The sequence below is a fragment of the Silene latifolia genome, unplaced genomic scaffold (genome assembly GCF_048544455.1).
Source record: "Silene latifolia isolate original U9 population unplaced genomic scaffold, ASM4854445v1 scaffold_106, whole genome shotgun sequence".
In the NCBI taxonomy this organism is placed as follows: domain Eukaryota; kingdom Viridiplantae; phylum Streptophyta; class Magnoliopsida; order Caryophyllales; family Caryophyllaceae; genus Silene; species Silene latifolia.
The window spans coordinates 619,338-643,615 of NW_027413125.1; positions in this window are offsets into that span (position 1 = coordinate 619,338).

The following is a 24,278-nucleotide window of genomic DNA, read 5'->3' on the forward strand; positions in this document are numbered from 1 at the left end:
GACTCGTTGGGTGAACCATTTGTCCTCGTTCATAAGTCCTTGTGACTCGTTATGTAAACCATTTGTCCTTGTTCATTAGTCCTTGTGTCTCGTTGTGTTAAATTAATTGTACTTGTAAATTAGTCCATGTGATTCGTTGTGTGAACCATTTGTCCTTGTTCATTAGCTTTTGTGACTCATTGTGTGATCCATTTGCCCTTGTTTATTAGTAAATGTGACTCGTTGTGTGAACCATTTGTTCTTGTTCATTAGTCCTTGTAACTCCTTATCTTAAACAATTGTACTTGTTCATTAGTCCAAGTGACTCGTTGTGTGAACCATTTGTCCTTGTTTATTAGCCCTTGTGACTCGTTGTGTGAACCATTTGTCCTTGTTTATTAGTAAATGTGACTCGTTGTGTGAACTATTTGTCCTTGTTCTTTAGTCTTCGTGACTCGTTATGTTAAACAATTGTAATTGTTCATTAGTCCATGTGACTCGTTGTGTGAACCATTTGTCCTTGTTCATTAGTTCTTGTGACTCCTTGTGTTAAACAATTGTACTTGTTCATTAGTCCTTGTGACTCGTTGTGTGAACCATTTGTCCTTGTTCATTATCCCTTGTGACTCGTTGTGTGAACCATTTGTCCTTGTTTATTAGTAAATGTGACTCGTTGTGTGAACTATTTGTCCTTATTCATTAGTCCTTGTGACTCGTTGTGTTAAACAATTGTACTTGTTCATTAATCCATGTGACTCGTTGTGGTAACCATTTGTCCTTGTTCATTAGTCCTTGTGACTCGTTGTGTAAACCATTTATCCTTTTTTCATTAGGCCTTAGGAGTCGTTGTGTTAAACAATTTTACTTGTTCATTAGTCCATGTGACTCGTTGTGTGAACCATTTGTCCTTGTTCATTAGTCCTTGTGCCTCGTTGTGTTAAAATAATTGTACTTGTTCACTAGTCCATGTGACTCATTGTGTGAACTATTTGTCCTTGTTCATTAGCCCTTGTGAGTCGTTATGTGAACAAATTATCCTTGTTTATTAGTAAATGTGACTCGTTGTGTGAACCATTTGTCCTTGTTCATTAGTCTTCATGACTCGTTATGTTAAGCAATTGTAATTGTTCATTAGTCCATGTGACTCGTTGTGTGAACCATTTGTCCTTGTTCATTAGTCCAAGTGCCTCGTGTGAACCATTTGTCCATGTTCATTAGTCCTTGTGACATGTTGTGTAAACCATTTGTCCTTGTTCATTAGTCCTTGTGACTTGTTGTGTTAAACAATTGTACTTGTTTACTTGTCCATGTGACTCGTTGGGTGAACCATTTGTCGTCGTTCATTGGTCCTTGTGACTCGTGTAAACCATTTGTCCTTGTTCTTTAGTCCTTGTGACTCGTTGTGTTAAAATAATTGTACTTGTTCACTAGTCCATGTGACTCGTTGTGTGAACTATTTGTCCTTGTTCATTAGCCCTTGTGACTCGTTGTGTGAACAATTTATCCTTGTTTATTAGTAAATGTGACTCGTTGTGTGAACCATTTGTCCTTGTTCATTAGTCCTTGTAACTCCTTATCTTAAACAATTGTACTTGTTCATTAGTCCTTGTGACTCGTTGTGTGAACCATTTGTCCTTGTTCATTAGTCCATGTGACTCGTTGGGTGAACCATTTGTCCTCGTTCATTAGTTCTTGTGACTCGTTGTGTAAACCATTTGTCCTTGTTCTTTAGTCCTTGTGACTCGTTGTGCTAAAATAATTGTAGTTGTTCACTAGTCCATGTGACTCGTTGTGTGAACTATTTGTCCTTGTTCATTAGCCTTTGTGACTCGTTGTGTGAACAATTTATCCTTGTTTATTAGTAAATGTGACTCGTTGTGTGAACCATTTGTCCTTGTTCATTAGTCTTCGTAACTCGTTATGTTAAGCAATTGTAATTGTTCATTAGTCAATGTGACTCATTGTGTGAACCATTTGTCCTTGTTCATTAGTCCTTGTGACTCGTTGTGTTAAACAATTGTACTTGTTCATTACTCCATGTGACTCGTTGTGTGAACCATTTGTCCTTGTTCATTAGTTCTTGTGACTCGTTGTGTAAACCATTTATCCATGTTCATTAGTCCTTGTGACTCGTTGTGTTAAACAATTATACTTGTTCATTAGTCCAAGTGCCTCGTGTGAACCATTTGTCCATGTTCATTAGTCCTTGTGATATGTTGTGTAAACCACTTGTCCTTGTTCATTAGTCCTTGTGACTCATTGTGTTAAACAATTGTACTTGTTCACTTGTCCATGTGACTCGTTGGGTTAAACAATTGTAGTTGCTCATTAGTCCATTTGACTCGTTGGGTGAACCATTTGTCCTCGTTCATAAGTCCTTGTGACTCGTTATGTAAACCATTTGTCCTTGTTCATTAGTCCTTGTGTCTCGTTGTGTTAAATTAATTGTACTTGTAAATTAGTCCATGTGATTCGTTGTGTGAACCATTTGTCCTTGTTCATTAGCTTTTGTGACTCATTGTGTGATCCATTTGTCCTTGTTTATTAGTAAATGTGACTCGTTGTGTGAACCATTTGTTCTTGTTCATTAGTCCTTGTAACTCCTTATCTTAAACAATTGTACTTGTTCATTAGTCCAAGTGACTCGTTGTGTGAACCATTTGTCCTTGTTTATTAGCCCTTGTGACTCGTTGTGTGAACCATTTGTCCTTGTTTATTAGTAAATGTGACTCGTTGTGTGAACTATTTGTCCTTGTTCTTTAGTCTTCGTGACTCGTTATGTTAAACAATTGTAATTGTTCATTAGTCCATGTGACTCGTTGTGTGAACCATTTGTCCTTGTTCATTAGTTCTTGTGACTCCTTGTGTTAAACAATTGTACTTGTTCATTAGTCCTTGTGACTCGTTATGTGAACCATTTGTCCTTGTTCATTAGCCCTTGTGACTCGTTGTGTGAACCATTTGTCCTTGTTTATTAGTAAATGTGACTCGTTGTGTGAACTATTTGTCCTTAAGTATTAGTCCTTGTGACTCGTTGTGTTAAACAATTGTACTTGTTCATTAATCCATGTGACTCGTTGTGGTAACTATTTGTCCTTGTTCATTAGTCCTTGTGACTCGTTGTGTAAACCATTTATCCTTTTTTCATTAGGCCTTAGGAGTCGTTGTGTTAAACAATTTTACTTGTTCATTAGTCCATGTGACTCGTTGTGTGAACCATTTGTCCTTGTTCATTAGTCCTTGTGCCTCGTTGTGCTAAAATAATTGTAGTTGTTCACTAGTCCATGTGACTCGTTGTGTGAACTATTTGTCCTCGTTCATTAGCCCTTGTGACTCGTTGTGTGAACAATTTATCCTTGTTTATTAGTAAATGTGACTCGTTGTGTGAACCATTTGTCCTTGTTCATTAGTCTTCGTAACTCGTTATGTTAAGCAATTGTAATTGTTCATTAGTCAATGTGACTCATTGTGTGAACCATTTGTCCTTGTTCATTAGTCCTTGTGACTCGTTGTGTTAAACAATTGTACTTGTTCATTACTCCATGTGACTCGTTGTGTGAACCATTTGTCCTTGTTCATTAGTCCTTGTGACTCGTTGTGTTAAACAATTATACTTGTTCATTTGTCCAAGTGCCTCGTGTGAACCATTTGTCCATGTTCATTAGTCCTTGTGATATGTTGTGTAAAGCACTTGTCCTTGTTCATTAGTCCTTGTGACTCATTGTGTTAAACAATTGTACTTGTTCACTTGTCCATGTGACTCGTTGGGTTAAACAATTGTAGTTGCTCATTAGTCCATTTGACTCGTTGGGTGAACCATTTGTCCTCGTTCATAAGTCCTTGTGACTCGTTATGTAAACCATTTGTCCTTGTTCATTAGTCCTTTTGTCTCGTTGTGTTAAATTAATTGTACTTGTAAATTAGTCCATGTGATTCGTTGTGTGAACCATTTGTCCTTGTTCATTAGCTTTTGTGACTCATTGTGTGATCCATTTGTCCTTGTTTATTAGTAAATGTGACTCGTTGTGTGAACCATTTGTTCTTGTTCATTAGTCCTTGTAACTCCTTATCTTAAACAATTGTACTTGTTCATTAGTCCAAGTGACTCGTTGTGTGAACCATTTGTCCTTGTTTATTAGCCCTTGTGACTCGTTGTGTGAACCATTTGTCCTTGTTTATTAGTAAATGTGACTCGTTGTGTGAACTATTTGTCCTTGTTCTTTAGTCTTCGTGACTCGTTATGTTAAACAATTGTAATTGTTCATTAGTCCATGTGACTCGTTGTGTGAACCATTTGTCCTTGTTCATTAGTTCTTGTGGCTCCTTGTGTTAAACAATTGTACTTGTTCATTAGTCCTTGTGACTCGTTGTGTGAACCATTTGTCCTTGTTCATTAGCCCTTGTGACTCGTTGTGTTAAACAATTGTACTTGTTCATTAATCCATGTGACTCGTTGTGGTAACCATTTGTCCTTGTTCATTAGTCCTTGTGACTCGTTGTGTAAACCATTTATCCTTTTTTCATTAGGCCTTAGGAGTCGTTGTGTTAAACAATTTTACTTGTTCATTAGTCCATGTGACTCGTTGTGTGAACCATTTGTCCTTGTTCATTAGTCCTTGTGCCTCGTTGTGTTAAAATAATTGTACTTGTTCACTAGTCCATGTGACTCATTGTGTGAACTATTTGTCCTTGTTCATTAGCCCTTGTGAGTCGTTGTGTGAACAAATTATTCTTGTTTATTAGTAAATGTGACTCGTTGTGTGAACCATTTGTCCTTGTTCATTAGTCTTCATGACTCGTTATGTTAAGCAATTGTAATTGTTCATTAGTCCATGTGACTCGTTGTGTGAACCATTTGTCCTTGTTCATTAGTCCAAGTGCCTCGTGTGAACCATTTGTCCATGTTCATTAGTCCTTGTGACATGTTGTGTAAACCATTTGTCCTTGTTCATTAGTCCTTGTGACTTGTTGTGTTAAACAATTGTACTTGTTCACTTGTCCATGTGACCCGTTGGGTGAACCATTTGTCCTCGTTCATTGGTCCTTGTGACTCGTGTAAACCATTTGTCCTTGTTCTTTAGTCCTTGTGACTCGTTGTGTTAAAATGATTGTACTTGTTCACTAGTCCATGTGACTCGTTGTGTGAACTATTTGTCCTTGTTCATTAGCCCTTGTGACTCGTTGTGTGAACAATTTATCCTTGTTTATTAGTAAATGTGACTCGTTGTGTGAACCATTTGTCCTTGTTCATTAGCCCTTGTGACTCGTTGTGTGAACCATTTGTCCTTGTTTATTAGTAAATGTGACTCGTTGTGTGAACTATTTGTCCTTATTCATTAGTCCTTGTGACTCGTTGTGTTAAACAATTGTACTTGTTCATTAATCCATGTGACTCGTTGTGGTAACCATTTGTCCTTGTTCATTAGTCCTTGTGACTCGTTGTGTAAACCATTTATCCTTTTTCATTAGTCCTTGTGAGTCGTTGTGTTAAACAATTTTACTTGTTCATTAGTCCATGTGACTCGTTGTGTGAACCATTTGTCCTTGTTCATTAGTCCTTGTGCCTCATTGTGTTAAAATAATTGTACTTGTTCACTAGTCCATGTGACTCATTGTGTGAACTATTTGTCCTTGTTCATTAGCCCTTGTGAGTCGTTGTGTGAACAAATTATCCTTGTTTATTAGTAAATGTGACTCGTTGTGTGAACCATTTGTCCTTGTTCATTAGTCTTCATGACTCGTTATGTTAAGCAATTGTAATTGTTCATTAGTCCATGTGACTCGTTGTGTGAACCATTTGTCCTTGTTCATTAGTCCAAGTGCCTCGTGTGAACCATTTGTCCATGTTCATTAGTCCTTGTGACATGTTGTGTAAACCAGTTGTCCTTGTTCATTAGTCCTTGTGACTTGTTGTGTTAAACAATTGTACTTGTTCACTTGTCCATGTGACTCGTTGGGTGAACCATTTGTCCTCGTTCATTGGTCCTTGTGACTCGTTGTGTAAACCATTTGTCCTTGTTCTTTAGTCCTTGTGACTCGTTGTGTTAAAATAATTGTACTTGTTCACTAGTCCATGTGACTCGTTGTGTGAACTATTTGTCCTTGTTCATTAGCCCTTGTGACTCGTTGTGTGAATAATTTATCCTTGTTTATTAGTAAATGTGACTCGTTGTGTGAACCATTTGTCCTTGTTCATTAGTCTTCGTGACTCGTTATGTTAAGCAATTGTAATTGTTCATTAGTCCATGTGACTCGTTGTGTGAACCATTTGTCCTTGTTCATTAGTCCTTGTGTCTCGTTGTGTTAAACAATTGTACTTGTTCATTAGTCCATGTGACTCGTTGTGTGAACCATTTGTCCTTGTTCATTAGACCTTGTGACTCGTTGTGTAATCCATTTATCCTTGTTCGTTAGTCCTTGTGACTCGTTGTGTTAAACAATTATACTTGTTCATTAGTCCAAGTGCCTTGTGTGAACCATTTGTCCATGTTCATTAGTCCTTATGATATGTTGTGTAAACCATTTTTCCTTGTTCATTAGTCCTTGTGACTCGTTGTGTTAAACAATTGTACTTGTTCACTTGTCCATGTGACTCGTTAGGTTAAACAATTGTACTTCCTCATTAGTCCATTTGACTCGTTGGGTGAACCGTTTGTCCTCGTTCATAAGTCCTTGTGACTCGTTATGTAAACCATTTGTCCTTGTTCATTAGTCCTTGTGTCTCGTTGTGTTAAATTAATTGTACTTGTAAATTAGTCCATGTGATTCGTTGTGTGAACCATTTGTCCTTGTTCATTAGCTTTTGTGACTCATTGTGTGATCCATTTGTCCTTGTTTATTAGTAAATGTGACTCGTTGTGTGAACCATTTGTTCTTGTTCATTAGTCCTTGTAACTCCTTATCTTAAACAATTGTACTTGTTCATTAGTCCAAGTGACTCGTTGTGTGAACCATTTGTCCTTGTTTATTAGCCCTTGTGACTCGTTGTGTGAACCATTTGTCCTTGTTTATTCGTAAATGTGACTCGTTGTGTGAACTATTTGTCCTTGTTCATTAGCCCTTGTGACTCGTTGTGTGAACAATTTATCCTTGTTTATTAGTAAATGTGACTCGTTGTGTTACATTTGTCCTTGTTCATTAGTCTTCGTGACTCGTTATGTTAAGCAATTGTAATTGTTCATTAGTCAATGTGACTCGTTGTGTAAACCATTTATCCTTGTTCATTAGTCCTTGTGACTCGTTGTGTTAAACAATTATACTTGTTCATTATTCCAAGTGCCTCGTGTGAACCATTTGTCCATGTTCATTAGTCCTTGTGATATGTTGTGTAAACCATTTGTCCTTGTTCATTAGTCCTTGTGACTCGTTGTGTTAAACAATTGTACTTGTTCACTTGTCCATGTGACTCGTTGGGTTAAACAATTGTAGTTGCTCATTAGTCCATTTGACTCGTTGGGTGAACCATTTGTCCTCGTTCATAACTCCTTGTGACTCGTTATGTAAACCATTTGTCCTTGTTAATTAGTCCTTTTGTCTCGTTGTGTTAACTTAATTGTACTTGTAAATTAGTCCATGTGATTCGTTGTGTGAACCATTTGTCCTTGTTCATTAGCTTTTGTGACTCATTGTGTGATCCATTTGTCCTTGTTTATTAGTAAATGTGACTCGTTGTGTGAACCATTTGTTCTTGTTCATAAGTCCTTATAACTCCTTATCTTAAACAATTGTACTTGTTCATTAGTCCAAGTGACTCGTTGTGTGAACCATTTGTCCTTGTTTATTAGCCCTTGTGACTCGTTGTGTGAACCATTTGTCCTTGTTCATTAGTCCTTGTGACTCGTTGTGTTAAACAATTGTACTTGTTCATTAGTCCATGTGACTCGTTGTGTGAACCATTTGTCCTTGTTCATTAGTCCTTGTGACTCGTTGTGTAAACCATTTATCCTTGTTCATTAGTCCTTGTGACTCGTTGTGTTAAACAATTATACTTGTTCATTAGTCCAAGTGCCTTGTGTGAACCATTTGTCCATGTTCATTAGTCCTTATGATATGTTGTGTAAACCATTTTTCCTTGTTCATTAGTCCTTGTGACTCGTTGTGTTAAACAATTGTACTTGTTCACTTGTTCATGTGACTCGTTGGGTTAAACAATTGTACTTGCTCATTAGTCCATTTGACTCGTTGGGTGAACCGTGTCCTCGTTCATAAGTCCTTGTGACTCGTTATGTAAACCATTTGTTCTTGTTCATTAGTCCTTGTGTCTCGTTGTGTTAAATTAATTGTACTTGTAAATTAGTCCATGTGATTCATTGTGTGAACCATTTGTCCTTGTTCATTAGCTTTTGTGACTCATTGTGTGATCCATTTGTCCTTGTTTACTAGTAAATGTGACACGTTGTGTGAACCATTTGTTCTTGTTCATTAGTCCTTGTAACTCCTTATCTTAAACAATTGTACTTATTCATTAGTCCAAGTGACTCGTTGTGTGAACCATTTGTCCTTGTTTATTAGCCCTTGTGACTCGTTGTGTGAACCATTTGTCCTTGTTTATTAGTAAATGTGACTCGTTGTGTGAACTATTTGTCCTTGTTCATTAGTCCTTGTGACTCGTTGTGTTAAACAATTGTACTTGTTCATTAATCCATGTGACTCGTTGTGGTAACCATTTGTCCTTGTTCATTAGTCCTTGTGACTCGTTGTCTAAACCATTTATCCTTTTTCATTAGTCCTTGTGAGTCGTAGTGTTAAACAATTTTACTTGTTCATTAGTCCATGTGACTCGTTGTGTGAACCATTTGTCCTTGTTCATTAATCCTTGTGCCTCGTTGTGTTAAAATAATTGTACTTGTTCACTAGTCCATGTGACTCATTCTGTGAACTATTTGTCCTTGTTCATTAGCCCTTGTGAGTCGTTGTGTGAACAAATTATCCTTGTTTATTAGTAAATGTGACTCGTTGTGTGAACCATCTGTCCTTGTTCCTTAGTCTTCGTGACTCGTTATGTTAAGCAATTGTAATTGTTCATTAGTCCATGTGACTCGTTGTGTGAACCATTTGTCCTTGTTCATTAGTCCTTGTGACTCGTTGTGTTGAACAATTGTACTTGTTCATTAGTCAATGTGACTCGATGTGTGAACCATTTGTCCTTGTTCATTAGTCCTTGTGACTCGTTTTGTAAACCATTTATCCTTTTTCATTAGTCCTTGTGAGTCGTTGTGTTAAACAATTTTACTTGTTCATTAATCCACGTGACTCGTTGTGTGAACCATTTGTCCTTGTTCATTAGTCTTTGTGCCTCGTTGTGTTAAAATAATTGTACTTGTTCAATAGTCCATGTGACTCATTGTGTGAACTATTTGTCCTTGTTCATTAGCCCTTGTGAGTCGTTGTGTGAACAAATTATCCTTGTTTATTAGTAAATGTGACTCGTTGTGTGAACCATCTGTCCTTGTTCATTAGTCTTCGTGACTCGTTATGTTAAGCAATTGTAATTGTTCATTAGTCCATGTGACTCGTTGTGTGAACCATTTGTCCTTGTTCATTAGTCCTTGTGACTCGTTGTGTTGAACAATTGTACTTGTTCATTAGTCCATGTCACTCGTTGTGTGAACCATTTGTCCTTGTTCATTAGTCCTTGTGACTCGTTGTGTAAACCATTTATCCTTTGTCATTAGTCCTTGTGACTCGTTGTGTTAAACAATTGTACTTATTCTTTAGTCCATGTGACTCTTTGTGTGAACCATTTGTCCTCGTTCATAAGTCCTTGTGACTCGTTATGTAAACCATTTGTCCTTGTTCATTAGTCCTTGTGTCTCGTTGTGTTAACCATTTGTCCTTGTAAATTAGTCCATGTGATTCGTTGTGTGAACCATTTGTCCTTGTTCATTAGCTTTTGTGACTCATTGTGTGATCCATTTGTCCTTGTTTATTAGTAAATGTGACTCGTTGTGTGAACCATTTGTTCTTGTTCATTAGTCCTTGTAACTCCTTATCTTAAACAATTGTACTTGTTCATTAGTCCAAGTGACTCGTTGTGTGAACCATTTGTCCTTGTTTATTAGCCCTTGTGACTCGTTGTGTGAACCATTTGTCCTTGTTTATTAGTAAATGTGACTCGTTGTGTGAACTATTTGTCCTTGTTCTTTAGTCTTCGTGACTCGTTATGTTAAACAATTGTAATTGTTCATTAGTCCATGTGACTCGTTGTGTGAACTATTTGTCCTTGTTCATTAGTCCTTGTGACTCGTTGTGTAAACCATTTATCCTTGTTCATTATTCCTTGTGAGTGGTTGTGTTAAACAATTGTACCTGTTCATTAGTCCATTCGACTCGTTCTGTGAACCATTTGTCCTTATCCATTAGCCCTTGTGACTCGTTGTGTGAACAATTTGTCCTTGTTTATTAGTAAATGTGACTCCTTTTGTGAACCATTTTCCCTTGTTCATTAGTCTTTGTGACTCGTTGTGTTAAACAATTGTAATTGTTCATTAGTCCTTGTGACTCGTTGTGTGAACCGTTTGTCCTTGTTCATTAGTCCTTGTGACTCGTTGTGTTAAACAATTGTATTTGCTCATTAGTCCATTTGACTCGTTGGGTGAACCGTTTGTCCTCGTTCATTAGTCCTTCTGACTCGTAGTGTAAACCATTTGTCCTTGTTCATTAGTCCTTGTGTCTCGTTGTGTTAAATTAATTGTACTTGTAAATTAGTCCATGTGATTCGTTGTGTGAACCATTTGTCCTTGTTCATTAGCTTTTGTGACTCATTGTGTGATCCATTTGTACTTGTTTATTAGTAAATGTGACTCGTTGTGTGAACCATTTGTTCTTGTTCATTAGTCCTTGTAACTCGTTATGTTAAGCAATTGTAATTGTTCATTAGTCCATATGACTCTTTGTGTGAACCATTTGTCCTTGTTCATTAGTCCATGTGACTCGTTGTGTTAAACAATTGTACTTGTTCATTAGTCCATGTGACTCGTTGTGTGAACCATTTGTCCTTGTTCATTAGTCCTTGTGACTCGTTGTGTAAACCATTTATCGTTCTTCATTAGTACTTGTGAGTGGTTGTGTTAAACAATTGTACTTGTTCATTAGTTCATGTGACTCGTTGTGTGAACCATTTGTCCTTGTTCATTAGCCCTTGTGAGGCGTTGTGTGAACCATTTGTCCTTGTTTATTAGTCAATGTGACTCGTTGTGTGAACCATTTGTCGTTGTCCATTAGCCCTTGTGACTCGTTGTGTGAACCATTTGTCCTTGTTCAATAGTCTTTGTGACTCGTTGTGTTAAACAATTGTAATTGTTCATTAGTCCTTGTGACTCGTTGTGTGAACCGTTTGTCCTTGTTCATTAGTCTTGGTGACTCGTTGTGTGAACCATTTGTCCTTGTTCATTAGTCTTCGTGACTCGTTATGTTAAGCAATTGTAATTGTTCATTAGTCCATGTGACTCGTTTTGTAAACCATTTGTCCTTGTTCTTTAGTCCTTGTGACTCGTTGTGTTAAAATAATTGTACTTGTTCACTAGTCCATGTGACTCGTTGTGTGAACTATTTGTCCTTGTTCATTAGCCCTTGTGACTCGTTGTGTGAACAATTTGCCCTTGTTTATTAGTAAATGTGACTCCTTGTGTGAACCATTTTTCCTTGTTCATTAGTCTTTGTGACTCGTTGTGTTAAACAATTGTAATTGTTCATTAGTCCTTGTGACTCGTTGTGTGAACCGTTTGTCCTTGTTCATTAGTCCTTGTGACTCGTTGTGTTAAACAATTGTATTTTCTCATTAGTCCATTTGACTCGTTGGGTGAACCGTTTGTCCTTGTTCATTAGTCCTTCTGACTCGTTGTGTAAACCATTTGTCCTTGTTCATTAGCCCTTGTGACTCGTTGTGTGAACCATTTGTCCTTGTTCAATAGTCTTTGTGACTCGTTGTGTTAAACAATTGTAATTGTTCATTAGTCCATGTGATTCGTTGTGTGAACCATTTGTCCTTGTTCATTAGCTTTTGTGACTCATTGTGTGATCCATTTGTACTTGTTTATTAGTAAATGTGACTCGTTGTGTGAACCATTTGTTCTTGTTCATTAGTCCTTGTAACTCGTTATGTTAAGCAATTGTACCATTTGTCCTTGTTCATTAGTCCTTGTGACTCGTTGTGTTAAACAATTGTACTTGTTCATTTGTCCATGTGATTCGTTGGGTTAAACAATTATACTTGCTCATTAGTCCATTTGACTCGTTGGGTGAACCGTTTGTCCTCGTTCATAAGTCCTTGTGACTCGTTATGTAAACCATTTGTCCTTGTTCATTAGTCCTTGTGTCTCGTTGTGTTAAATTAATTGTACTTGTAAATTAGTCCATGTGATTCGTTGTGTGAACCATTTGTCCTTGTTCATTAGCTTTTGTGACTCATTGTGTGATCCATTTGTCCTTGTTTATTAGTAAATGTGACTCGTTGTGTGAACCATTTGTTCTTGTTCATTAGTCCTTGTAACTCCTTATCTTAAACAATTGTACTTGTTCATTAGTCCAAGTGACTCGTTGTGTGAACCATTTGTCCATGTTTATTAGCCCTTGTGACTCGTTGTGTGAACCATTTGTCCTTGTTTATTAGTAAATGTGACTCGTTGTGTGAAATATTTGTCCTTGTTCTTTAGTCTTCGTGACTCGTTATGTAAACAATTGTAATTCTTCATTAGTCCATGTGACTCGTTGTGTGAACCATTTGTCCTTGTTCATTAGTTCTTGTGACTCCTTGTGTTAAACAATTGTACTTGTTCATTAGTCCTTGTGACTCGTTGTGTGAACCATTTGTCCTTGTTCATTAGCCCTTGTGACTCGTTGTGTGAACCATTTGTCCTTGTTTATTAGTAAATGTGACTCGTTGTGTGAACTATTTGTCCTTGTTTATTAGTCCTTGTGACTCGTTGTGTTAAACAATTGTACTTGTTCATTAATCCATGTGACTCGTTGTGAAACCATTTGTCCTTGTTCATTAGTCCTTGTGACTCGTTGTGTAAACCATTTATCCTTTTTCATTAGTCCTTGTGAGTCGTTGTGTTAAACAATTTTACTTGTTCATTAGTCCATGTGACTCGTTGTGTGAACCATTTGTCCTTGTTCATTAGTCCTTGTGCCTCGTTGTGTTAAAATAATTCTACTTGTTCACTAGTCCATGTGACTCATTGTGTGAACTATTTGTCCTTGTTCATTAGCCCTTGTGAGTCGTTGTGTGAACAAATTATCCTTGTTTAGTAGTAAATGTGACTCGTTGTGTGAACCATTTGTCCTTGTTCATTAGTGTTCGTGACTCGTTATGTTAAGCAATTGTAATTGTTCATTAGTCCATGTGACTCGTTGTGTGAACCATTTGTCCTTGTTCATTAGTCCAAGTGCCTCGTGTGAACCATTTGTCCATGTTCATTAGTTCTTGTGACATGTTGTGTAAACCTATTGTCCTTGTTCATTAGTCCTTGTGACTTGTTGTTTTAAACAATTGTACTTGTTCACTTGTCCATGTGACTCGTTGGGTGAACCATTTGTCCTCGTTCATTAGTCCTTGTGACTCGTTGTGTAAACCATTTGTCCTTGTTCTTTAGTCCTTGTGACTCGTTGTGTTAAAATAATTGTACTTGTTCACTAGTCCATGTGACTCGTTGTGTGAACTATTTTTCCTTGTTCATTTGCCCTTGTGACTCGTTGTGTGAACAATTTATCCTTGTTTATTAGTAAATGTGACTCGTTGTGTGAACCATTTGTCCTTGTTCATTAGTCTTCGTGACTCGTTATGTTAAGCAATTGTAATTGTTCATTAGTCCATGTAACTCGTTGTGTGAACCATTTGTCCTTGTTCATTAGTCCTTTTGACTCGTTGTGTTAAACAATTGTACTTGTTCATTAGTCCATGTGACTCGTTGTGTGAACCATTTGTCCTTGTTCATTAGTCCTTGTGACTCGTTGTGTAAACCATCTATCCTTGTTCATTAGTCCTTGTGACTCGTTGTGATAAACAATTATACTTGTTCATTAGTCCAAGTGCCTCGTGTGAACCATTTGTCCATGTTCATTAGTCCTTGTGATATGTTGTGTAAAGCATTTGTCCTTGTTCATTAGTCCTTGTGACTCGTTGTGTTAAACAATTGTACTTGTTCACTTGTCCATGTGACTCGTTGGGTTAAACAATTGTACTTGCTCATTAGTCCATTTGACTCGTTGGGTGAACCGTGTCCTCGTTCATAAGTCCTTGTGAATCGTTATGTAAACCATTTGTCCTTGTTCATTAGTCCTTGTGTCTCGTTGTGTTAAATTAATTGTACTTGTAAATTAGTCCATGTGATTCGTTGTGTGAACCATTTATCCTTGTTCATTAGCTTTTGTGACTCATTGTGTGATCCATTTGTCCTTGTTTATTAGTAAATGTGACACGTTGTGTGAACCATTTGTTCTTGTTGATTAGTCCTTGTAACTCCTTATCTTAAACAATTGTAATTATGCATTAGTCCAAGTGACTCGTTGTGTGAACCATTTGTCCTTGTTTATTAGCCCTTGTGACTCGTTGTGTGAACCATTTGTCCTTGTTTATTAGTAAATGTGACTCGTTGTGTGAACAATTTGTCCTTGTTCTTTAGTCTTCGTGACTCGTTATGTTAAACAATTGTAATTGTTCATTAGTCCATGTGACTCGTTGTGTGAACCATTTGCCTTGTTCATTAGTTCTTGTGACTCCTTGTGTTAAACAATTGTACTTGTTAATTAGTCCTTGTGACTCGTTGTGTGAACCATTTGTCCTTGTTCATTAGCCCTTGTGACTCGTTGTGTGAACCATTTGTCCTTGTTTATTAGTAAATGTGACTCGTTGTGTGAACTATTTGTCCTTGTTTATTAGTCCTTGTGACTCGTTGTGTTAAACAATTGTACTTGTTCATTAATCCATGTGACTCGTTGTGAAACCATTTGTCCTTGTTCATTAGTCCTTGTGACTCGTTGTGTAAACCATTTATCCTTTTTCATTAGTCCTTGTGAGTCGCTGTGTTAAACAATTTTACTTGTTCATTAGTCCATGTGACTCTTTGTGTGAACCATTTGTCCTTGTTCATTAGTCCTTGTGCCTCGTTGTGTTAAAATAATTCTACTTGTTCACTAGTCCATGTGACTCATTGTGTGAACTATTTGTCCTTGTTCATTAGCCCTTGTGAGTCGTTGTGTGAACAAATTATCCTTGTTTATTAGTAAATGTGACTCGTTGTGTGAACCATTTGTCCTTGTTCATTAGTCTTCGTGACTCGTTATGTTAAGCAATTGTAATTGTTCATTAGTCCATGTGACTCGTTGTGTGAACCATTTGTCCTTGTTCATTAGTCCAAGTGCCTCGTGTGAACCATTTGTCCATGTTCATTAGTTCTTGTGACATGTTGTGTAAACCATTTGTCCTTGTTCATTAGTCCTTGTGACTTGTTGTTTTAAACAATTGTACTTGTTCACTTGTCCATGTGACTCGTTGGGTGAACCATTTGTCCTCGTTCATTAGTCCTTGTGACTCGTTGTGTAAACCATTTGTCCTTGTTCTTTAGTCCTTGTGACTCGTTGTGTTAAAATAATTGTACTTGTTCACTAGTCCATGTGACTCGTTGTGTGAACTATTTTTCCTTGTTCATTTGCCCTTGTGACTCATTGTGTGAACAATTTATCCTTGTTTATTAGTAAATGTGACTCGTTGTTGCAACAAAATTTGTTGCATTGTGATTCATTTTTAAGCCAAAAGAAACAGTCCACGGAACGGTTCACAATTGAATGCATTTCATCGCTTTTTGAAGTGTCATTACATCAAGCCTAACTTCCAAGCTCTATATCTCAAGTTTTACTCATGCAAATACAATGATTCTTATGTCATTAGAAAGCTTGGGATCTTAGAAAAACGATGGATTTTGAATCACCTCCATATCAGGTCTATAGCTTGAGATATGGCTGATGCAAACAGACTGCGCATTTCTGGACAGCCCATGACCTACGTGCACTAAAAGTTCAATAACTCGAGATTTACTCAATGTCCTAGGTTGATTCTTTTTGGAGGTGAAAGTTAGATCCCTTAGCTTTCAAATGAGCTATCATGGGCCCTGATATTCGTCCTTAGCTAAGAGATATGCCTCTTCCAAAATGCGTCTGATTTCCTAAGATGCTCTCCAAACCCGGTTTTGAACCGTCACCAACAATCGAGGTCCAACTTCAATTCCGTCTAAGAAGTCATGCCTCCAACCGCCCTATTTCACATCTTTGGTGAGTTTAGGATGTTTTTGTGTAGGATCTTTTATCTCCAAGGGTTACCATTCAGAAATTATTTGAAGAACTAAAGCAAAGGTACAAGGGGACCCGGTTTTGAACAATGAGCTAAATGTCGCTATCAATCTTTCCTCTTTTGATCCAACAAAGCTCAAGAGACTTTTTGGGAGCTGAATAGGAGTCATACACGGTTCTACAAGCCTCCAATCAGTCCATATAATCATAAATAAGAAGTTGAGCTACAAACAAGGAAGATTGGACTATTAGTTTACTTTATCATTTCTTTGCTTTATGTCATTTTCAATTTCAGCATTGTAAGAGGCCTAGGCTGCTGTTTTTATGTCCTTTTAGCTGCTCATTTTGTGGCCCTTAGATGTAACTTGTAATCAAGGGTCAAGATTGTAAGCCTTGGTCTATATAAACCAAGTTAGACATATGAGAAAATCAGATTGGAGTTGATGAAAATTATGAGTTTTATGAGGTTTCTCAAAACCCTTGATTAGTTCTTTGCTTAGTGCTAGAACAACTCCATTACTTAGTGTTTGGGGTCGTGTATCTTGGTTTGCTTTGTGATCTGACCAAGTGCATAAGGGGATTAGTTCTTGCTTTGTGATCTTGAACAACATCCCGAGTCTTGAGATTGCTTTGTGATCTTCTCAAGTCATATCCCGAGTCTTGTTATTGTTTTGTGTCAAAACAGTCCCAAAGTTTCTGTTTTGTTGCCTTAAGTTATTGTGGGAATTGTTATTTGAATGTTTAGTTCATAAGCATTTAAGTTACAATCTTATTTCCATTGCTTTCTTTCAAAGTTATCAAGCTATTTAGGATCTTATATTCGTCCAAAACAGGCTGTTTCGTGCCTTGCTTTGGTTGAATCGTTTATTAGCTTCTAAATGTGTCCTTATATAGCTTGTTGGTCCTTAAAACAATCCATCTAAGTGTCCAAATCGAGTCCTTTGTTGAGTCTAATTCTGTCCAAGTTAGTTCTTGTTTTCGAGTCTTATATGTCCAAAAATCAAGTCCTAAGAGTTTTACTCCAAATTGGTATCAGAGCTTTGGTTGAGTGTTCATATTTCCTAACTACAACTAAAACTACAAAAACAACCCAATGAGTGAAGAGAGGTTTTCAAAGCTTTGGTTTGTTTCTAGAAAAAACAGTTTTACTTAAGTTGTTGTGATTCTGATTTTTCATGGGAAAAACAGTAGCTATTGGTGTTGTACCCTATGTTCCATGCTCAAAGATGAAACCTTGTGATCTTGGTTCCATTTCCAAGTCATTAGAAGCAGCTATGATGAAGTTGCAAGCGCTAACAAAAGGGTATGAAGGTGATGTGCATACAAGGAGTGCAACAAGCACCCATGGGGTTCCAAGGGAACCAAAACCTCCTGATTTGTATCAAGGAGAACACCTCCTGCCCTATGAGTGTTCTAATTCCTCTCCGACCCTTAGAAGCAAAGGTAAAACACCATTACTTCCTTCCTTTAATGGTGAAAACAGTAGAGCATTTGTGTCTTGGTTGTTTGATGTTGAATGCTATTTCGAGAACAAGTGTTTTTCTGATAAAGAGAAGTGTTTGATGTTGAATGCTATTTGTCCTCGTTCATTAGTCCTTGTGACTCGTTGTGTAAACCATTTGTCCTTGTTCTTTAGTCCTTGTGACTCGTTGTGTTAAAATAATTGTACTTGTTCACTAGTCCATGTGACTCGTTGTGTGAACTATTTTTCCTTGTTCATTTGCCCTTGTGACTCATTGTGTGAACAGTTTATCCTTGTTTATTAGTAAATGTGACTCGTTGTGTGAACCATTTGTCCTTGTTCATTAGTCTTCGTGACTCGTTATGTTAAGCAATTGTAATTGTTCATTAGTCCATGTAACTCGTTGTGTGAACCATTTGTCCTTGTTCATTAGTCCTTTTGACTCGTTGTGTTAAACAATTGTACTTGTTCATTAGTCCATGTGACTCGTTGTGTGAACCATTTGTCCTTGTTCATTAGTCCTTGTGACTCGTTGTGTAAACCATCTATCCTTGTTCATTAGTCCTTGTGACTCGTTGTGATAAACAATTATACTTGTTCATTAGTCCAAGTGCCTCGTGTGAACCATTTGTCCATGTTCATTAGTCCTTGTGATATGTTGTGTAAAGCATTTGTCCTTGTTCATTAGTCCTTGTGACTCGTTGTGTTAAACAATTGTACTTGTTCACTTGTCCATGTGACTCGTTGGGTTAAACAATTGTACTTGCTCATTAGTCCATTTGACTCGTTGGGTGAACCGTGTCCTCGTTCATAAGTCCTTGTGAATCGTTATGTAAACCATTTGTCCTTGTTCATTAGTCCTTGTGTCTCGTTGTGTTAAATTAATTGTACTTGTAAATTAGTCCATGTGATTCGTTGTGTGAACCATTTATCCTTGTTCATTAGCTTTTGTGACTCATTGTGTGATCCATTTGTCCTTGTTTATTAGTAAATGTGACACGTTGTGTGAACCATTTGTTCTTGTTGATTAGTCCTTGTAACTCCTTATCTTAAACAATTGTACTTATTCATTAGTCCAAGTGACTCGTTGTGTGAACCATTTGTCCTTGTTTATTAGCCCTTGTGACTCGTTGTGTGAACCATTTGTCCTTGTTTATTAGTAAATGTGACTCGTTGTGTGAACAATTTGTCCTTGTTCTTTAGTCTTCGTGACTCGTTATGTTAAACAATTGTAATTGTTCATTAGTCCATGTGACTCGTTGTGTGAACCATTTGCCTTGTTCATTAGTTCTTGTGACTCCTTGTGTTAAACAATTGTACTTGTTAATTAGTCCTTGTGACTCGTTGTGTGAACCATTTGTCCTTGTTCATTAGCCCTTGTGACTCGTTGTGTGAACCATTTGTCCTTGTTTATTAGTAAATGTGACTCGTTGTGTGAACTATTTGCCCTTGTTTATTAGTCCTTGTGACTCGTTGTGTTAAACAATTGTACTTGTTCATTAATCCATGTGACTCGTTGTGAAACCATTTGTCCTTGTTCATTAGTCCTTGTGACTCGTTGTGTAAACCATTTATCCTTTTTCATTAGTCCTTGTGAGTCGCTGTGTTAAACAATTTTACTTGTTCATTAGTCCATGTGACTCGTTGTGTGAACCATTTGTCCTTGTTCATTAGTCCTTGTGCCTCGTTGTGTTAAAATAATTCTACTTGTTCACTAGTCCATGTGACTCATTGTGTGAACTATTTGTCCTTGTTCATTAGCGCTTGTGAGTCGTTGTGTGAACAAATTATCCTTGTTTATTAGTAAATGTGACTCGTTGTGTGAACCATTTGTCCTTGTTCATTAGTCTTCGTGACTCGTTATGTTAAGCAATTGTAATTGTTCATTAGTCCATGTGACTCGTTGTGTGAACCATTTCTCCTTGTTCATTAGTCCAAGTGCCTCGTGTGAACCATTTGTCCATGTTCATTAGTTCTTGTGACATGTTGTGTAAACCATTTGTCCTTGTTCATTAGTCCTTGTGACTTGTTGTTTTAAACAATTGTACTTGTTCACTTGTCCATGTGACTCGTTGGGTGAACCATTTGTCCTCGTTCATTAGTCCTTGTGACTCGTTGTGTAAACCATTTGTCCTTGTTCTTTAGTACTTGTGACTCGTTGTGTTAAAATAATTGTACTTGTTCACTAGTCCTTGTGACTCGTTGTGTGAACTATTTTTCCTTGTTCATTTGCCCTTGTGACTCGTTGTGTGAACAATTTATCCTTGTTTATTAGTAAATGTGACTCGTTGTGTGAACCATTTGTCCTTGTTCATTAGTCTTCGTGACTCGTTATGTTAAGCAATTGTAATTGTTCATTAGTCCATGTAACTCGTTGTGTGAACCATTTGTCCTTGTTCATTAGTCCTTTTGACTCGTTGTGTTAAACAATTGTACTTGTTCATTAGTCCATGTGACTCGTTGTGTGAACCATTTGTCCTTGTTCATTAGTCCTTGTGACTCGTTGTGTAAACCATCTATCCTTGTTCATTAGTCCTTGTGACTCGTTGTGATAAACAATTATACTTGTTCATTAGTCCAAGTGCCTCGTGTGAACCATTTGTCCATGTTCATTAGTCCTTGTGATATGTTGTGTAAAGCATTTGTCCTTGTTCATTAGTCCTTGTGACTCGTTGTGTTAAACAATTGTACTTGTTCACTTGTCCATGTGACTCGTTGGGTTAAACAATTGTACTTGCTCATTAGTCCATTTGACTCGTTGGGTGAACCGTGTCCTCGTTCATAAGTCCTTGTGAATCGTTATGTAAACCATTTGTCCTTGTTCATTAGTCCTTGTGTCTCGTTGTGTTAAATTAATTGTACTTGTAAATTAGTCCATGTGATTCGTTGTGTGAACCATTTATCCTTGTTCATTAGCTTTTGTGACTCATTGTGTGATCCATTTGTCCTTGTTTATTAGTAAATGTGACACGTTGTGTGAACCATTTGTTCTTGTTGATTAGTCCTTGTAACTCCTTATCTTAAACAATTGTACTTATTCATTAGTCCAAGTGACTCGTTGTGTGAACCATTTGTCCTTGTTTCTTAGCCCTTGTGACTCGTTGTGTGAACCATTTGTCCTTGTTTATTAGTAAATGTGACTCGTTGTGTGAACAATTTGTCCTTGTTCTTTAGTCTTCGTGACTCGTTATGTTAAACAATTGTAATTGTTCATTAGTCCATGTGACTCGTTGTGTGAACCATTTGCCTTGTTCATTAGTTCTTGTGACTCCTTGTGTTAAACAATTGTACTTGTTAATTAGTCCTTGTGACTCGTTGTGTGAACCATTTGTCCTTGTTCATTAGCCCTTGTGACTCGTTGTGTGAACCATTTGTCCTTGTTTATTAGTAAATGTGACTCGTTGTGTGAACTATTTGTCCTTGTTTATTAGTCCTTGTGACTCGTTGTGTTAAACAATTGTACTTGTTCATTAATCCATGTGACTCGTTGTGAAACCATTTGTCCTTGTTCATTAGTCCTTGTGACTCGTTGTGTAAACCATTTATCCTTTTTCATTAGTCCTTGTGAGTCGCTGTGTTAAACAATTTTACTTGTTCATTAGTCCATGTGACTCGTTGTGTGAACCATTTGTCCTTGTTCATTAGTCCAAGTGCCTCGTGTGAACCATTTGTCCATGTTCATTAGTTCTTGTGACATGTTGTGTAAACCATTTGTCCTTGTTCATTAGTCCTTGTGACTTGTTGTTTTAAACAATTGTACTTGTTCACTTGTCCATGTGACTCGTTGGGTGAACCATTTGTCCTCGTTCATTAGTCCTTGTGACTCGTTGTGTAAACCATTTGTCCTTGTTCTTTAGTCCTTGTGACTCGCTGTGTTAAAATAATTGTACTTGTTCACTAGTCCATGTGACTCGTTGTGTGAACTATTTTTCCTTGTTCATTTGCCCTTGTGACTCGTTGTGTGAACAATTTATCCTTGTTTATTAGTAAATGTGACTCGTTGTGTGAACCATTTGTCCTTGTTCATTAGTCTTCGTGACTCGTTATGTTAAGCAATTGTAATTGTTCATTAGTACATGTAACTCGTTGTGTGAACCATTTGTCCTTGTTCATTAGTCCTTTTGACTCGTTGTGTTAAACAATTGTACTTGTTCATTAGTCCATGTGACTCGTTGTGTGAACCATTTGTCCTTGTTCATTAGTCCTTGTGACTCGTTGTGTAAACCATCTATCCTTGTTCATTAGTCCTTGTGACTCGTTGTGATAAACAATTATACTTGATCATTAGTCCAAGTGCCTCGTGTAAACCATTTGTCCATGTTCATTAGTCCTTGTGATATGTTGTGTAAAGCATTTGTCCTTGTTCATTAGTCCTTGTGACTCGTTGTGTTAAACAATTGTACTTGTTCACTTGTCCATGTGACTCGTCGGGTTAAACAATTGTACTTGCTCATTAGTCCATTTGACTCGTTGGGTGAACCGTGTCCTCGTTCATAAGTCCTTGTGAATCGTTATGTAAACCATTTGTCCTTGTTCATTAGTCCTTGTGTCTCGTTGTGTTAAATTAATTGTACTTGTAAATTAGTCCATGTGATTCGTTGTGTGAACCATTTATCCTTGTTCATTAGCTTTTGTGACTCATTGTGTGATCCATTTGTCCTTGTTTATTAGTAAATGTGACACGTTGTGTGAACCATTTGTTCTTGTTGATTAGTCCTTGTAACTCCTTATCTTAAACAATTGTACTTATTCATTAGTCCAAGTGACTCGTTGTGTGAACCATTTTCCTTGTTTATTAGCCCTTGTGACTCGTTGTGTGAACCATTTGTCCTTGTTTATTAGTAAATGTGACTCGTTGTGTGAACAATTTGTCCTTGTTCTTTAGTCTTCGTGACTCGTTATGTTAAACAATTGTAATTGTTCATTAGTCCATGTGACTCGTTGTGTGAACCATTTGCCTTGTTCATTAGTTCTTGTGACTCCTTGTGTTAAACAATTGTACTTGTTAATTAGTCCTTGTGATTCGTTGTGTGAACCATTTGTCCTTGTTCATTAGCCCTTGTGACTCGTTGTGTAAACCATTTGTCCTTGTTTATTAGTAAATGTGACTCGTTGTGTGAACTATTTGTCCTTGTTTATTAGTCCTTGTGACTCGTTGTGTTAAACAATTGTACTTGTTCATTAATCCATGTGACTCGTTGTGAAACCATTTGTCCTTGTTCATTAGTCCTTGTGACTCGTTGTGTAAACCATTTATCCTTTTTCATTAGTCCTTGTGAGTCGCTGTGTTAAACAATTTTACTTGTTCATTAGTCCATGTGACTCGTTGTGTGAACCATTTGTCCTTGTTCATTAGTCCTTGTGCCTCGTTGTGTTAAAATAATTCTACTTGTTCACTAGTCCATGTGACTCATTGTGTGAACTATTTGTCCTTGTTCATTAGCCCTTGTGAGTCGTTGTGTGAACAAATTATCCTTGTTTATTAGTAAATGTGACTCGTTGTGTGAACCATTTGTCCTTGTTCATTAGTCTTCGTGACTCGTTATGTTAAGCAATTGTAATTGTTCATTAGTCCATGTGACTCGTTGTGTGAACCATTTGTCCTTGTTCATTAGTCCAAGTGCCTCGTGTGAACCATTTGTCCATGTTCATTAGTTCTTGTGACATGTTGTGTAAACCATTTGTCTTTGTTCATTAGTCCTTGTGACTTGTTGTTTTAAACAATTGTACTTGTTCACTTGTCCATGTGACTCGTTGGGTGAACCATTTGTCCTCGTTCATTAGTCCTTGTGACTCGTTGTGTAAACCATTTGTCCTTGTTCTTTAGTCCTTGTGACTCGTTGTGTTAAAATAATTGTACTTGTTCACTAGTCCATGTGACTCGTTGTGTGAACTATTTTTCCTTGTTCATTTGCCCTTGTGACTCGTTGTGTGAACAATTTATCCTTGTTTATTAGTAAATGTGACTCGTTGTGTGAACCATTTGTCCTTGTTCATTAGTCTTCGTGACTCGTTATGTTAAGCAATTATAATTGTTCATTAGTCCATGTAACTCGTTGTGTGAACCATTTGTCCTTGTTCATTAGTCCTTTTGACTCGTTGTGTTAAACAATTGTACTTGTTCATTAGTCCATGTGACTCGTTGTGTGAACCATTTGTCCTTGTTCATTAGTCCTTGTGACTCGTTGTGTAAACCATCTATCCTTGTTCATTAGTCCTTGTGACTCGTTGTGATAAACAATTATACTTGTTCATTAGTCCAAGTGCCTCGTGTGAACCATTTGTCCATGTTCATTAGTCCTTGTGATATGTTGTGTAAAGCATTTGTCCTTGTTCATTAGTCCTTGTGACTCGTTGTGTTAAACAATTGTACTTGTTCACTTGTCCATGTGACTCGTTGGGTTAAACAATTGTACTTGCTCATTAGTCCATTTGACTCGTTGGGTGAACCGTGTCCTCGTTCATAAGTCCTTGTGAATCGTTATGTAAACCATTTGTCCTTGTTCATTAGTCCTTGTGTCTCGTTGTGTTAAATTAATTGTACTTGTAA